The sequence below is a fragment of the Haliotis cracherodii genome, unplaced genomic scaffold (genome assembly GCF_022045235.1).
Source record: "Haliotis cracherodii isolate W230 unplaced genomic scaffold, xgHalCrac1.p SCAF_12, whole genome shotgun sequence".
NCBI lineage: Eukaryota > Metazoa > Mollusca > Gastropoda > Lepetellida > Haliotidae > Haliotis > Haliotis cracherodii.
Window position 1 is genome coordinate 26496601 of NW_027266267.1, and position 15145 is coordinate 26511745.

The 15145-nt window shown below is 37.7% G+C and overlaps 1 long non-coding RNA gene across 1 annotated transcript; it reads right to left on the reverse strand.

Annotated features, from left to right (window-relative positions):
* Nucleotides 1-581: 581 nt before the first annotated feature.
* LOC139457734 (uncharacterized) lies at nt 582-14524 on the reverse strand. Its single transcript, XR_011652625.1, has 3 exons — nt 14497-14524; nt 8209-8269; nt 582-722 (listed from the first exon to the last, which is right to left on the reverse strand). It is a non-coding gene; the product is annotated as an uncharacterized lncRNA (long non-coding RNA).
* Between the last annotated feature and the right edge of the window lie 621 nt (nt 14525-15145).

Genomic DNA, 15145 nt, shown 5'->3' on the forward strand with positions numbered 1-15145 from the left:
GATGTAGTGTCACCATGTACTTGTGAGTGAGTAGTGTTATCATGTACTTGTGAGTGAGTAGTGTTATCATGTACTTGTGTGGGTGTAGTGTCACCATGTACTTCTGAGGGAGTAGTGTCACGAAGTACTTGTGTGGTAGTAGTGTCAGTATGTACTTGTGAGAGAGTAGTGTCACCATGTACTTGTGAGGGAGTAGTGTCACCATGTACTTGTGAGTGTGTAGTGTCACCATGTACTTGTGAGGGAGTAGTGTCACGAAGTACTTGTGTAGTAGTAGTGTCAGTATGTACTTGCGAGAGAGTAGTGTCAGTATGTACTTGTGAGGGAGTAGTGTCACCATGTACTTGTGAGTGTGTAGTGTCACCATGTACTTGTGAGGGAGTAGTGTCACCATGTATTTGTAAGTAGTTTCACCATTAACTAATGAGCATATAGGGACATAATGTACTTGTAAAGAATTAGTGTCACCATGTACTTGTGAGCAAGTGGTGGTACCGTGTATTAATGAACAAAAAGAGTCACGATATACGTGTGAGTTAGCAGTGGAAAATGTTTACCTCAGCATGGAGTTGTAGCTGTAGTTGTAGCTGGAGCTTGAGTTGTAGCTGGAGCTTGAGTTGTAGCTGGAGCTTGAGTTGTAGCTGGAGCTTCACCTGAAGCTGAAACTGAAGTTGAAGCTGGATCTATCTCTGTTGCATACATTTCTTTGACTTGAGCTGTAGCTGGAGAGAGAGAGAGAGAGCGTGGGTGGGTGGGTGAGTTTTACGCCGCTTTCAGCAATATTGCAGCAATATCACGGGGGACACCAGCAATGGGCTTCACACATTGAGCCCATTTGGGGAATCGAACCCGAGTCTTCAGCGTCACGAGCGAACGTTGTAACCACTAGGCTACCCCAACGCCCAGAGTTGAGTTGAGCTGAGTTGAGTTGAGTTGAATTGAGGTGAGGTGAGTTTAGTTGAGTTGAGTTGAGTTGAGTTGAGGTGTGGTGTGGTGTGGTGAGGTGAGGTAAAAGGAGGTGAGGTGAGGCGGATAATCTAGACTGGCTATTTTCTTAAATTGATGTTTTTTTATTTAACGCTGCGTTTAAGGTTACTGCACTTATTTGCTGACGTGCATGTGCGTGTAAGCGCGTGTGCGTGTGCGTGTGCGTGTGCGTGTGTGCCTAGCCACAAAAGGGATCGCCGCTGTTTCCACAACACGAAGGAGGGATGTAAAACTCAGTAGGTCCTGTCATAATACAAACGTCAGCCCGGAGAGCGGAAGCTCCGGGGTTCGATCCCGGCCGCGTCATACCAAAAGACGTTAAAAGATGGCTACTTGTTGTTACCCTGTCTGGCGCTCGGCACGAAGGGGCTAAAACAAGGACTGGTCGACTCGGAGTCAGTATACTGTGTCTGAGTAGTGTATTTATGTTAAACTGCGGCATGGTATCTCAGTGAGCTAGCACTATAAATCGGCATCGGCATCTGTCCGGGCTAGTACAAGCAGCAACACATACGTGCACGTCGCTATATAAGAGCAATACTCTTGGACGCGACGCTAAACCCCATTTCACCTCACCTCACCTGTCATAATACAGCATATTTACGTTATCACTCGTAAAAGACAGAGACATGTAAAACCATAGCAAGTTTTAATTAATCTTGCAACATGTTGAAGTGTAATTGGGTACTACTTTGTTTCCCATTCAGGTGCACACTGATCACAATCCACTGACCTTTCTTCATAATGTGAAGAACAAAAACAAACGCCTTATGCGCTGGAGCCTGTCTTTGCAATAATTAAATTTAGACATCAAGCATATCAAATTCAAAGACAACGTTACAGCTGATGCATTGTCTCGTGTTTGTTGAATGTGATCACTTTTGACTGCAAACATGATTTGCATGTTTGTAAACATTCCTCATAATTACCAGGTATCATGTTTACTGTTATTCACTGTACTTGGCAGTTTTTGTACTTTTATCAGCAAGGAAAGTTCTCACTGTGTTTAAACTTTCTTTCTCCGGAGGAGAGTGTTATATGGCAGTATAATTTATTGTTAAACAATGAGTATAACTTTATTCCATTGTTTCTGTTGAGATTCAGTGGAAGTTCATTGCATTGTTTTTGGACGGTGATGAGTTATAGTTGGAATGTAGTACTATTTATTGTAAGTGGTGGTGGGGAAGTTAATATATTTAGATGCTCGAATTATCTGTAAACATCCGGAATACCATGGAAGGATGACAAGCGTTATAGAAACATGTGGAACCTTCTGTGATGTTCTAGTGACACTGAACTGGTCTAGCACTGTGTGGAAAGTGCTGGAAGCTAGTTAGACTATCAACTAGGGGACCGTCCCTGTCTTATCTCGAAATTCATCTTACATTACATCAAGATCAGGTACTTTGTGAAGATCACGTATCTCCCTGAATTCCAAGCCGAGGCCCATCTCGAAACTTGGCACCTGTTCCGTAGAAGTGAATAGTATTATCACTGAACTTGTATTTATGACCACTGCCATGATATCCTGTTTGTGATACTGCCATTGTAATTGCTATGCAGTAATTTGTATTAAGTTGTAAACGTAGTTAATTGTGAAATACAATTGTTGAGTGTATTCCATCTGTCGGTTCTTTCTTGGTTTCACACTTTTACGTACATATTTCTGGGTTAACATATTTGTTTCAATTTGGCAATGGACACGTAACATAGGCAGGTCTAGATAAGCGGACAGTCTAAGGATGCCAGTCGTTCATAGGGACACTTGTTCTTACTATTTATATAATCTAGAAACTATGATTTGAACTAACAATTGTGCAAGTCTATATATCTTCCTGTGGTCGGAACTGAGGAGAGATTGTGGTATTTGAAGTTGCCAGAATCTATTCCGTTTACAGACTCTGTGCTGGCAATTACGCGGGACCATTCCGCGTTGTCAGAGCTGCTGGTTAATTATAGAATAACCCACGAGGTACGAGTGATTACGGAAAATATGTCACGAGTGAAATTAATGTTTTAAGTTCCGAGCTTTACGAGTGAAATCTGTTAAAAAATTGTAAAAATCACATTATTGCAGTTATATTTCTGTCCGATTTACACAACGTACACTATCTAGCATTGATAAAGAAGACAGGTTTCGAAAAAGGTTCATCAGGTTTTTTAATCAAAGCTTGTTTTGACAAGATCTCGTCACTGACAGACAGCCCCCGTCGTGAATCGGCAGATAGACTATATGCATTTCACATTGAGAAGAGGTAACACGGAAAACCTGTCAATTTTTGTATGTGTCATTTGACAAAAATGCCAGAACCTATAACAACAACATAGACGGAATGTACAGAAGTCTTGTTTGTTAGAGAAAAGTTACGAAAAGTTGGTAAACTTTGAAAAGTACGATTGCTGTCACAGTGTCGGAATGAATGACCCGACTTGACCCAGATATGAGACAGCCGAAACCAGGAATGACAAGAGAACCGGTTACAGTTTAATCCGGACAACAAGTTTAATTAACATCGTGTGTGATTTGAGACAAGTGTCACTGATGGGAAACATGTGCATGTGGGATTTCAGGAGGATTTGTCAAACGCGGAATGGACACAGTCAGATGACGGGAGTTTGTTGATATTTGCTACCCTTCATCTCCTTCAAAGTAGACAGTTCTAATTCTGAACTGTCTGATGTGCATGCCGAAATGATAAATTTGCAAATAATAATGTTTAGTTGAACCTTTCCTGTGTCATTCACCCCCATAGTCATATGGTCAGCGGACGGCAGTCAGCCTGCTTACCGTTCAGCGCCGTACTTTGCAGACGTCGCGGTTACGAAAAACGTATACATTGTATAAAAAGTGTCACGTCCTTATTTCTTCACACAACGTTACGAAATTGTACGAAAAAGTGTATCTTTATGATGTCTTTCTGAAAGTCTAAATGTCGTTGCAAAATGAATTTGTTTTTATTCTCATGCCATCGTTGAAAGTGTGAGTAGTCATATTTTTCGTGTTTTTCTTTCCTTTATACATTTGTGAACTAAGTTCATGTCAACTTGTCAAGTTTAGACTTTTTCATTGTGTTTTCATTTTCATTGGCAGTTATCGATGTCATCATCGTTCACAAAGGCAAACCTGTCTATACAAAGTCCGGTTTTTGGATTCGGGTGGTCGTAAAATTCATCAAACAGCAAGCCCTCTAACACAGACGCAAACAACTTGGTGGTGATGATCTTGGCGCCCTAGAAACAGTTTCTGGCAACATCACAATCTGAATCTTGGAACTTCAATCTGGCCATATGCAGTTTTGACAACAAAGACATTAAATGTGTTCAGAGGTTGAATTATACCAATAACTTTTCATGTCAGTCAGATCTCCGTCCGCTTTAACGAGGTCATTTACTTTGACAGGTCTCAAATGGCCAGCCATGTTTGTTTACAAACGGGGACGCAGTTTTGGTTTTTACTGTAAAATGAAAAATCATGTGAAATAAATGAAAAAAATGATAATGTGAAATTCCCATGTTGTTAATATGAAACTATGTGTCTTGTCTTAAAAATCTCGAATCAGTGAGATTGTAGCACGTAAAACATCTGAAGGGAAAGGCTTGGATTTGTGAATGAATGGGATGAGAAAAAAATAGTTCCGTTGTCCAATGAAAATTGATCTTTGTTCCACTGACCAATCAGCTTCGAGAATCACTAATTGCACACTGTGCAAATATCAAAAAGTTATTACACTGCATATTTGAGCCCATATGGGTAATAATGACCATTAGATAACTCTAGCAGATGACGCATTCTATTTTTTTTTAAAAAGAAATATAAAAAGATTGAAACAAACTTATCTACTCATAGTATGTATCTGTAATAGTTTAATGTCTACCATCAATATTTTAAATTGCTTATATCAAAACTAATTAATTTTCTGAAATTTTATTGTATTCAAACATTTATCGCCTATGTTCGAGCTTTAAGTTTGTTTCTTCTTTCAGTCATATTTGCAATTTATTTATAAGAAATTGTCCGATTTATTCTAGCACATCCATACTGCTCTGTGTGGTTACACTGTCCAGCGTGGGGAGACTGAGAGGGAGGCCGGAAGGTGGTCAGGGGGCTGCAGAGAGGATCAGGATGGTTGATCTGGAGGACAAATAGCCTTAGCTTTTCAAATTTCAAGAATATTTAGACTATTTTAACACTAAACCTTTTCGAGAATATGCTTCAAGATGTTGCTTATAATTTATTAAAATGTATGTAACAGGTAGACAGGAGATTTGGGATCTACTGATAAGGGCGAGAGGACTCTCTTTCTTTGAGTCCCGATTATGTTTCTAGGTTTGTCAGCACCATACCCGTGCTCGTGGGTTTCACCGAAGTGGTAAACGTTCAAGACCTGCATCACTTCCGGCTTTCCTCCCACATTCAGCTGACACGCCGTGATATGACTGGAATACTGTTAAAAGCGGCGTTAAACCCAACTCACTCACTCACTCACTTTGTTTGAGTTGTTTATACAGTCTGTGCTCGGTCCTGTTGCAAGCCTCTCCGCACTCTCTGTAGTTGACCATGCTCGAAGGTTGTTCTGAAGTCCATGGGTGTATAGTACATGTAGTTCTACCCTTCTACTTCTATCATCACATCGTGCATGTTGGGAGTTCTGAAAACTCTGCACTGCGATATTTTTTGTTCCTTGATGAGAGTTATCGAATGTGTCATAGCCGAGTGAACATGAACATGATTATTGTGTTTTATACGAACATATAGTTTCGTAGTCAATTATTAGAAATGATGATTATCTAAGTTAATCAGATTTGTTTCTTGTCTTGTTAACTAAAATTAACATAATATCTAAATCAAATGTGTATGCAACAATTCCGTGATAACCGGATAAACTGATTTCCTGCTTAGTCCTGTATCAATTTGATTATTTTATATCTGTCATTCGTCGACGCCTTGCCTTCCCCTTTTGTATGGACGCCCCTACTCGTGTTGTAGTGAACCTCATATGTTGTATGCACGTTTATTCGTTCTACGCTTACATGTATATTATCGTTGTACACATGTTGGTTGGTTGGTTGTTTAACGCCGCACTCAGCAATATTCCAGCTATATGACGGCCGTCTGCCACTTAGGGACACTAAACATACCAATCTTTGTTTATATTGCTGCATGTACATGTATGTGAAGGTAACGGATAATTACATGAAGAGAAAGGGACTGCGACGCGCGCCTGAAGTGACACGACGATACCTACAGGCCGTCTGTGAAAATGAATGAATCATGCGGTCCTTTATGTTCAGTTTGAAACGTGAAAACGCAGCAGCGTTTCACACCATGGCAAAGAGTACCTTGGCACCAGAAATACTTATTTTAACTTTTTAAACAGTTGCAGTGTGCAAATGTGTTGAAGTGTAACATATACACGCACAAAATCAATTTCATTTGCAGATTAGCGCGTTCCTAACGTTTTACAATATAGTACATACACAATAAATCTAATGAATAGCTTCTGACAGAACTCGGGATTGTTACAGATATACTATTTAATTCACCAAAATCAGATTAACGTTTTCGTACTATACAGGTTGTGCTAGACTAACGCTTAGTCTCTTATTATATATAATTTTGATAGAAACAAACAACTGCAATTAAATTGAAAAGACGCCCCTGTAAGATGGCAGATTCAGACCTTGGAAAAAGCTAGACTTGCTCATCTTATTCGACGTAATAAGCGCCCAGGGTGCTCTTAAAATTAAAAATAGGGGCTCTTATAAGAATATTATTTTGGTGCATGAGTTGAAAGATAAATGTCGTGGTTAATGCTGACAGCCTGAAATGTTTATGTACGACAGATATATTTTTCCAGAATTTAATTGCCCATAATTAAGGGTGCATATAACACACGATTGCGTATTTTACACGAATATAAAAGTCTTGTGTACATTGATCAATCGGAAGGGGTGCTAACTGGGATTGTTCACTAGCTAATATGTTAGCAATTATCGCCATGGGCGCTTATTAGAGCGGGGCGCTTATTACGTCGAATACGGTTGAGAAATGTAGTATTACCGTAGGGGCTGGGCAGAAGGGTCACACATATGGTCCAGGGACTGTTAGACAGAGAAGTTGCGACTTTCCTTTCGTTGCTAACTTGCTTGAGAAATGTTTTGGAATTTATATTTTTTGTTTTATTAATATTGTATATTTAATGCCATTGAATCAACTTAACAATTATTGACTAGCATTGCAGCAAACATTTTGCGCAAAAGCTGACAATCCTGGTTGCGAAGCACTGCCTCTTACCACACATATTGTTCATACATGTAACTACGAAACAGGAACAGTCACGATGGAACATATGCAAATCGTCTGTGAACTCTTTCTAGATTTAACGTTGTTCAGATTGTGAGACTCTGGCAAAAGATGATCTTCCCTTGATATTGTTGATTAAACTTTGATACAACGGACAACATAGATGCTACATGGGAGGAACTCTACAGCAGTACCGGGCGTTACCATGTATCCAAGATGACATTATAAGATGTGGTACATCCAGGATCTATATGTAAGGGAAACATTTACTAATTTCAAAATAAAATTCAACAGTTCTCCTTTAAAGTCATTTTCCATAGCTTAAAAGTAAACGTAAGAATACAATCTGTAAAACTTTGGTACATATAACTATATAGCATACAATTAACATTTGCACCCTGCATTAAACGATACAGAGGTGTAAAGCCATGCACGTTCTGTCATAACACAGGGGCGGTCGGGTAGCCTAGTGGTTAAAGCGATCGATTCCCGACATGGGTACAATGTGTGAAGCCCATTTCTGGGGTCCCCCGCAGTGATATTGCTGGAAAATTGCTAAACGTGGAGTAAAACCATACTCACTCACTCACTGTCATAACACGACAGGTACATTATCAGTCGTAGTGGATATAGGGACATAAAACCGAGCAAGTTCTGTCACGATGCAGAAGATCTTGACGGAAAGGTTATCCCAAACCAAGCAAGACCATCAAACAGCCAATACGCGATCATCTATGACAAGGCAAACTGCTGTGCCAGTCCTGCCATAATACAAAAGATACACTGTCAGTTGGAAGGGGATTTAACCAAGCACGATTTACAAGAGAGTTGGTGTCATAGATAAGGGTTAACTATTATCGACGTATGTAGATAAAGACGCAAGTGCCTTCACGATACCGATCTAGAGACATACTCACCTGGGTTAGCTGCCATGTACAGCCCCAGGAACAGCGCAATGAGACACACGACTTTCGTCATCTGAAGAGAACAAATTGAAATACGCATGAATCCAGAACTACACTATAATAATGTCTTCAAAGTAGTATCTTGTAGTAGTAGAATAGTTTGTATAGTTTGTAGCAACCTTGTTCCAACACATGTACAAACAATGAAATGTTTTACAGTATTCTTCTCATGAAATGTACAATGAATGAACTTGGATGCAACGTCATACCAAAACACGTTAAAAACGTTACATGTTGTTACCCTGCCTTGCACTCGGCACATGTTGTTACCCTGCCTTGCACTCGGCACATGTTGTTAGTTCGCATTGTGTGGCACATGACAACGTACTTTTGTTCATTTAACATGTTTTCACGCAATGTTGTATTGGGCAAATGTAAACAATTTGACGTATTATGTTTTAAAGTAGTGATCCTAAGAAACTTTGAATAGTATATGTACATACATTGTATTTTGTTACAAATCTCAAACCCAAAAGTCTCTCATTTCCTTGATTTAATGTTAGTATAACCACAGACTTTATAAACATTCCAAAAGGTTGTTTACAAGCATGATCATGATTACAAATTATAAATACATCCATGCATCATGCCAAGTTAATGACGCGGCCGGGAATCGAATCCCGAACCTTCCGCTCCCCGGGCTGACGCTCTACCACTAGACCACGGAGGCGGTCTATACATGAGATCTTAGCGCCTTTTCGCATATTATTGCATATATAACATCTATGGGTTTTTGTCTACTTGTCTAATTTTTGGAAATATAGGTACTTAAAATTCTGTGAAAAGGCCAAAGTCAAGTTTCAAAAGGGCCAAAGTCACTTTGCTAGATGTTGGCCCTTTTACCTCTCATTTCCGTGTTTGGTTGAGACTGGTTGTTCAAGACATTTTGAAAATTTGTAAACATTATCATTATGGTTCAACTATTTCAACAAAGTTGGCATTAGTTCAAATCATTTAAACGAGCTTCAAAAGTATGTGTTAAAACTTTCAGTAGTAGTTTTAACAGTCTCACATGTTAAATCCCACGCAAATGCCTGAGGGTTAAAAGGGCCCAAATTCAGACATTGGCCCTGTCCGCCGTCAGAAAAATTAAAAACGTAAGTTTAATTCCTTTTTCGAATGTCTTGTTTAGCAACGTTTAGATGTCTGCTGTCAGCAACAAATTAATCATTGTGCAACACAAGATTGGCAAGCCATGCTACAAAGTAATACATCAAACATGTATATTACCTTCAAGTCACTTTAGGATTGTGAATATTATTTACTTCAGAATAATATGCTTACAGAAGAATTATATCTAAATTTAGAAGTGAATTCATATTATTGAACTTACAGAAACTTGGGCTAAGTCCCGATGACTTAAGTTTTATATTTTCTTGTTTGATTGTTTTCAGAGTGTTAGATGCTAACAAAAAGCTAGGACGCCATACTGGGTGAGAAGTAGTGTATCTGATACCTAATTTTAGAAGTGGATGAAATAAAGTACGTATAAAGGAGTGAGTGAGTGAGTTGGGTTTAACGCCGCTTTTTTATAGTATTCCAGTTATATCACGGTGTGTCAGCTTAATGTGGGAGGAAAGCCCGAAGTGATGCAGGTCTCAGACGTTTACCACTTCGGTGAAACCAACGAGCACGGGTATGGTGCTGACAAACCTAGAAACATAATCGGGGCGAACCGGGATTCGAACCCACAATCATAGGTTTCTGGCGCGACCAATTGACGCAACTCTGCACAGCAAATCGCGGCGCCTTAGACGACTGGGCCACCCGTCCCCCCACGTATAAAGGAAGTGCTTAGGGGCATTAATGAGATTATTGATGGATCAGTTATATATGTATGTAACAAGTGTAAGGTGCCCGATGATGAATATCACATTCTGTATAACTGTGTTTTGGATAAGGACAAAAAGGGACCAATTACTTGCACGAAATAGTGACATGTATTACAGCATTGCTTCTCTGAACCAGAACTAATTACAAAATTTGCTAAATTTTTCATTTAAGTATTCAAAATGCGGGACGAATTTAAATATGTATAACTCTCAACAGTAACATATTGATAACGTCTTTGTGCTATGGATCCTTGGTCTTTACTACAATCTCTGTCTGTCTGTATATGGTAAAGCTGCGTAGTCTTTAGTGTTTGTTGCCCTTAATTTCTCCCATAACAGGGCTTGATCTTCAATCGCCAGCAGTGGTTTATTCGGAGTGGTTTACTTTTTTTCAACAATCTGATTGGCTGGCTGAGAGTGGAGAGTTGTGTCATCGCGTTTTGATTGGCTGGCTAAAAATAATTGACGGCACTATTTTCGGTCGTCTAGTACAGGAAATCCCCAGCTTGCAAAACATTACCGAAATGACAATGTTTCAATTGCCGAAAGTTGGTGACCGAGAGAAAATTTGTGGGGGAAGAAGGGGTGTGATATGTGGAGATATATCAGAGAATTTTGGCTTCCCAGTGTACCAGATTCAGTTGCAGAATGAGGAGACGGTAACAGAAGCGAGATACCGCTACGATATTACGGGACCAGGTGAGCAACTCCGGTACATTCTTTACTGGGCATTTTCAAAGCTAATAACAAAGCTAATGAAACAGTCAATTAATTCATGTAAAAATACCGATGAAATAGTTAAACAAAACATATTGTTTGGTGTGGTTTTTAAAAATAACTATCAACCACATAAGAAATGTCACGTTATAAAGAAGTGTTGATCTAGAGCCGATCGATCAAAAACATATTTCATAGTTATATTAAAATAAACGAGACTTAAATTTCATATTTTAAGAAAATAAACACTCAGATAATTTGGATCTAAAGCAATACTCAACTTTAATGCAGGAAACGATCAATCTTTGCCGGACGGTCCGTACATCTCACGACCAAGATGTTTTGCAACCACAGTAGTTGTTTCAACAGGTGGAGTTTATCCAGATCAATATAATTAAAGTATGGGAGTTACGAACATCTTAGCCCTACGATCGATTTGTGGGACGGGGCCCAGAAAGTAATATATGTATTTATATATTTTCTTAACTATTTTGATTTATTATAGGGAGCAGACAAAATGATGAAAATAAAGATGGTGGGCTCCAATCAACCTTATCAGGTATTTTTTTCAAACACTATATTTTTTTTTCAACAATGATGTACATTTATGCATCTTAAAATGTATTTTGTATTTTACATAGGATGAAATAATCTCAAAATTAATTTCATATTATTAGTTTTAGGTAGAAACTCAATATTACAGTTAATTATTTTCAGAATTAACAGACGATACGGAGTATTAAGACATGTAGAATAAGGTTAGTCTCAAGTATATTCTTTAATCCAAAGATTTATTATTTACCATGATTACTGAAATAACACTTCTTTAATAATGCAATTGTTATATTATCAAAGCAGATAAAGAGCCCCAATATGCATAGCTAGCTTAATTGTAATGATTTTAATTAGCATTTCTTGGGATGATAAACTGGACATATGACAAAATAAGAAATGTGTTTTTATTTATTATTCTCCCATTACAAGGTTTACTGTGGTTTATTTTTTTTCACATAATCTATTTGGCTGCCTGGGAGTGGAAAGCTGTGTCGCTATTTTAATCAGAGACCTTAAATTATTCTAATGTGTAAATTTTCAGAACATGGTAATTAAAGAAAATTTCAAATCTATGGGTGATGAAGAAATGACCAACAAGAGGTCCTCTTATAACATTTTACCATAAACCTCATTTCTTTACATTAGCTATGTCTAATTTTGATTTTAATACTTTTTACCTAAACATCACATATGAACAGGTCACTAAAATACATATTTATTATTATGGCTTGTTTTCATGAAGATAAAAAGAAGAAAATGTTAATTTTAAACTACCTATTATCAGTCTTAACTTCTAATCTGATAAAATAACAAAAGAATAAAGTTTGGAGGTAACTGTTGCAGAAAAATAATGTAAAATTACAAGGGTATTAAAATGCAAATATTTGTAGAACTATTGAAATTTATTGTTCACATATAGCCTATGTATTTATGTTTAACACAGAATAGATTATTGTGATTGTCAAATTCACATTGTTTCTTGTCATTCACAAATATGGGGATATTAGATGACTCATTTAGTAACATTTTTGGTGTCTTGATGTTAAATATTATGTTCAAAAGAAAAATTGTCCAGTCAATAAGTTTCTTTTTATATAATAAAATCACATGTGCTCACCATGTTCAGGAACAAAACAAAATAAAAAAAAGATGACAAGAAATAATCATCATTTTACAAATTAAATTATTCACTGTAAACTTAGTTTTAAAGAGGAAAATTCTTTCAAAAATATTACAATCCATTGATTGATTTGAGAAGATGTAATCAGCTGATCAGTTGCCCGAGTTGGTGTTTATAGAATCTTGCCTGATCAATCCTGCTGACAGTTCCTTTTGGCCCTTGTTTTTCGTTTACAATATTCCACAATATAAAAGACAATATTTAATTTCCTCTTATTTGGGTTTATAACATTTGTTTCAAGCGAACAAATAAACGAATAACGTATTTACATACACTAAAAAGGTGGGCCTATATAGTGTTGCGCATTGAGAATGATAGTCACGGCAAGACGAATGCAAATAAAGTTATGGGCCGAGTAAACTCGTGTGGTTTGTCTTCGCTAGATCTTTTTAACCTGTTTATGGTGCAGTTGAAAAAGCATTTTAGAAACGAGGCTGGAGCTCGAGGGAATCCCAAGTGGTTTCTAAACACGGGGAATCTTCAGCTACGAGCTCGACTTTTTATGGCGTATTGTAATGGGAGAAAAAGGATTAACACAAGGCCTCGTTCTAATAGTGACAAATATATATATATATCTATATATTTGGCTCACGAAATGGTATCATGAATTAGGCCTATCGAGATGTCGCAAAGTTGTTTCAAACTGTTTCAATCGACAACTCTAAATAAATACTGACATTGCATTTTTCACATTTTACCACTAGAATCTTATTTTAACATTAACAAGCGTAAGTGAACACATACAAAAAAAATTGCAATACGAGAAAAAAGGCCAACACCCAGATACAGCGCGCACGTGCGAAAGTTGCAGTTTTGTCTGTTTTCTTTAAAGAGAAATATTGTACGGAGATTATGTGCAAAATTGACTCTTGTTGTTCCAGATAAGCAGCTTGCGTTGCGCATTGAGAATGATAGTCACGGCGAGACGAATTCAAATAAAGTTGTGGGCCGAGTAATCCAAAACCATCAGTTCACATTACTCATTCTCAAAACGTTACTCCCATCAGCTTTTTTATAGTTAACAAAAAACATAACATGAATGCTAACAAGTGGCTTGCCTGTCATGGGAAAACTCGTGTGGCTTGTCTTCGCTAGATCCTTTTTACCTGTTTATGGTGCAGTTGTCTTACTGAGCATATTCGAAAACGAGGCTGGAGGGAATCCCAAGTGGTTTCTAAACACGGGAAATCTTCAACTACGAGCTCGACTTTTTATGGGTATTGTTATGGGAGAAAAAGGATTAACACAAAGCCTCGTTCTAATCGTGACAGATTAATCACTCGTGTGTAGATTTTTCGGTAACAACAGAACACAGTGGTTAATCCTCTATGTCACACATTTTCATATATTGGGGTTTACATGTAACTTTTGCTCTATATATACTTAGTATCTGTTGTAGGAAAATATAAAGGACATGATGTTCCTTCATATTATTTGAACTACATCCAGAGACCATATAATATGGTCTCTGCTACATCGAAACTCAGCTTATGCGACACTTTAAATATGCAAAACTCTGTGAGGTTTAGTTCAGTAAAGAATATTCGCTGTTGCGCTGATTATTCCAAACGTATCCCTAACCATAACTCTGAAGTAATTATTTGATATGCTTTACAGAGTTGCAAAAACCTTTTTCGTACATTTGTTTTGTAGTCTATAACTTGACATATGAAAAGGTTGAGAATAGACATAGTCTTAAATACTCGTCTCAAATACTTTCCGTGAATATAAAGAGAGTCCTTCCTTGATTGTATTAAGGAATATGGTTAATCATTGAGAGAGGGATTTAGTAACATATTATATATTTTTGTGCGGATTTGTATGTAGCTTTGAAAAAACTACATTGGTCGCTCTGTACTGTGCTGTAAGACCTAGGATTATTATAGGCGCAAAAGCCCCAACGTACAAAACTTATCACAACATATCTAATACAAATCGCAGCACATGGGAACTGACCTTGTATAGCTCTTTCCTTCACCGGGAGGATAGCATTTGCGTTGGTGTAGTCCCTGTCTGACGTATTTATACAGCATTTTGCCACTCAAAAATGTTCTCAGCCCAATCGTCAATCAACAGATGTTTCATAACTTGAACATGTTAACGTCAGCAATATCGTGATTTCTTTTTTATGAATGTTATCGATATTTCAATACAGCCATCTGCAACAAAAGGGCACGTATTTTTGTCCTACAATGCGAGGCATATGTAAAACAAATTTCAAAGTAAAACTTGTTTTTGAAGACATTGTCAACGCATACGTTGTATCTTAAATCGAGAACTGTCCAAAGAAACAAACAATTGTCCACAGTCACAGTTACATATAGTCACATCAGATCATCAATACATGTGTAGTCATTTAAAATATAAAACCCTTTTCCAGTGACCACTTATGAATCTTGCTGAGGCAAAGTCGTAATTGTCTTTCAATGATGTTCATCTTTGTACCATGGCATGAACTATTGAGGTCATCAACAAATAATGACCCATCAATATTTTTAGTCAACACCCTCTCTGACTTTAAATTTTCACTCTTCTGAAAGCCATGCAATAACATCATGATCAGGCATACGGCCACGAAGGCCTTTATTGTGCATTTCTGTTATAA